Source organism: Austrofundulus limnaeus, unplaced genomic scaffold, assembly GCF_001266775.1.
Source record: "Austrofundulus limnaeus strain Quisiro unplaced genomic scaffold, Austrofundulus_limnaeus-1.0 Scaffold16, whole genome shotgun sequence".
NCBI classification, from domain to species: domain Eukaryota; kingdom Metazoa; phylum Chordata; class Actinopteri; order Cyprinodontiformes; family Rivulidae; genus Austrofundulus; species Austrofundulus limnaeus.
Genome location: NW_013952418.1, coordinates 885,963 through 888,526, shown reverse-complemented (window position 1 = coordinate 888,526; position 2,564 = coordinate 885,963). Strand labels below are relative to the sequence as shown.

The following is a 2,564-nucleotide window of genomic DNA, read 5'->3' as shown; positions in this document are numbered from 1 at the left end:
AAAATATACAATACCTCTTGCTAATAGCTAAAATGGGAAACACTATAGCAAAAGCTAAAAAGAGCAGAACATTTACTAAAGACAAAAAAAGGTAAAATAGTAGCTAAAATAACCCAACCAGTAGCCAAAACTTGAAATGAACATAACCATAGCTGAAAGCTAAAATAAGCCGACCCTTAGGCAAAAGCTAAAATTAGCAAAGTCATGTCTTAAAGCTGAAAATTAACAAAACTTGAGGTAAAATTTAGCAAAACACTAAATTTAGCAAAGCGTCTGTAAAGTTTAGAAGATGCATAATAAAGCTAAAACAAAGAGAGGGCAGCTTTCACAGAACAATGCTTCTACTGGAGGTTTCTTCCTGTTTAAAGGGAGTTTTTCTTCCCACTGTCGCCATCGTGCTGCTCAGGTGATTTGTTCCAATCAGCTGATGTAACACAGGTAACTTTTACTAATTAGCTTTTTTTTGTATAATATGTGTTTTTGTACAGACCCCTTTGATGAATTTTGCTTTGATTTGGTGCATTTTAAATAAAATAAAATAAAGAAGATGAATGAAGTAATTGAAGAGCTGTTGGTGTGAACGCTGACTCGGCGTTAATCACTTTCACCTCAGCATTCCTGAGCTTGGGTCAAAACGTGAGAAACTTAAATCAAACGATCCAAACAGGTATTTTATAAACATCTATCCTCTCTGCAGGTAAATTAGAAGTTTAGAAACCAAAAGGTAATTCTGCTCTAGAAGGCATTTTTCTGTAGAATAAACGTGTCAGAATGGGATGCTATGAGTCTTGACCACATACGGGAGGAAATCTGCAAATTCTACACTTCTCTGCCCATTCCTTAGCCCTGACCTGCATTTAAAAATACAGTCAGCAACATTTCAGCACCTCTAATGATGTGTAATCACATCGACTTTCTGCATAATGCCTTCAGCGTTGAGGAGAGACCATCACAACCCCAGATATCCTGGGACATCTTAGGCAGATGATGAAACACTTAACAGAAAATCCAATAGACAACGTGTTTTCAAGCCTCGATAAATAGACCACAGAGCACATTCATACTTTTAGTAAAAGGTCATGAATTTCCCTAATTACTTGATGATTTTCTGCTTTACCGCTTGCTAAAAATCCTGAATGGCTTTGATGGATGTTTCCCCCCTCGTGTCACGTTTGTACGCCGTCATTTTCCCTGAGAGGGAAATGAGAAAAAGACTACATCAAAGTTATTTGTGTCAGTCTTTTCGCAGCTCTTTGGAGAAGTGAAACGGTGAGCAAGGGCTGTTTGAAAACTGATACCCGTGTTTTCATTCCGCCGTGTTCTCCATGCTCTTTCAAGGCTACGGAAAAGCAAAGTAGAGAGGAATTCAAATGAAGATTCGGTCGGCTGCAGAAAATAAAAATACTTTGAGTAAATGTAACCGTGGAGATGTTTTTAAATTAGAGACTTTTAACTACACTCCAGAAAAGACAGCAGGGTTTTAGGTGTCACCAAAAAGTAAATAAATAGAGAATTTGCATTTCTTGAGAAAAAGCAATGCATAATGCTGAAAGCTGCTGAATAAACTGAAAATGTTTGAATGTGCTGAAATTAGCGCAAAGAATTTGAAAACAACAGAACCAGAACAAAAGGTGAAAAGTACAGTTAATGATTTTAACAGATTTAAAGATGTTGAAGACGTCTGCGTTCTTCTTCAATGAGACAGGAAGTGGCAAAAACGGATAAACAGCTAAAAAGTATAAGTTGCTGAAATACCAACAGTCATAGCATAAACGAGCTGAAAGTCATGATGTCATTGTTAAATTAACACAAAAATTGTAGGATGAGTTCGATGCCGAAAAATATATAGAAGAAAAATGGATCATCTGAATAATGTGAGGGTAAAGTATTTAGATGATAAATTTTAAGCTAAAGCTAAAGATCAGGCGTGTTCTGCAGTCATCAAATGAAGCTGGGTTTCTGGATTCCAGCTGTGTTTGTTTCAGCACGCAGCTTTTTTTTATATCCTTACATTTCCCATGACATTCAAAACAAAAAATAAAAAAATATAAACTGGTTTAAACTTCTTCCTTTGTGCTCTTTGTTTTGCTTCTGCCCTAAATCCATGACATTTCTTCTTCAATCCACCGGAGATTTGGAATCTTATTCTGCGGTATTTGTTGAACGAACCAGGTTTCACAAACTGCAAGGAAGAACAGAACCAGGTATAAATAAATCAGGTTTTTATTTATTTATTTTTAATTCTGTCGTGCAGTGACATCACACTGGTGGTGAAACTTTGCCACTTGTTTTCAAAGTCACAATCTCACTGGGCTGTTGAGTTCATGAAGATGAGATGCTTGAACAAATATCTCTCAAAATATTTTCAGTTTGTTTGTTTTTTAATCTGAGAGTTGAATTCTCCTCCGATAGAAAAGTCTGAGGCTAAAGACACAAATTTCTAGGACTAATAATTATTATTAAATATAAACACAGAGTTTTCCTAGTCCACACAAAAATATGCCATGACATGACACTCCAACTATACATATATACTGTGTATATAAATACTGTATATACATACA

At 35.8% G+C, this 2,564-nt stretch overlaps 1 long non-coding RNA gene across 3 annotated transcripts in view; it reads left to right on the top strand.

Moving 5' to 3' along the window:
• Positions 1–2,564, top strand: part of LOC106513957 (uncharacterized) — a 132,561-nt gene that overhangs the window by 2,426 nt on the left and 127,571 nt on the right. For 2 of the 3 annotated variants that reach the window (XR_001309851.1, XR_001309850.1), the window contains exon 3: positions 2,133–2,204. The exons of the other annotated variant lie outside the window; for it this stretch is intronic. This is a non-coding gene — a long non-coding RNA (uncharacterized LOC106513957). The remainder of the gene's footprint in view (positions 1–2,132; positions 2,205–2,564) is intronic. 3 annotated transcript variants of the gene reach the window in all.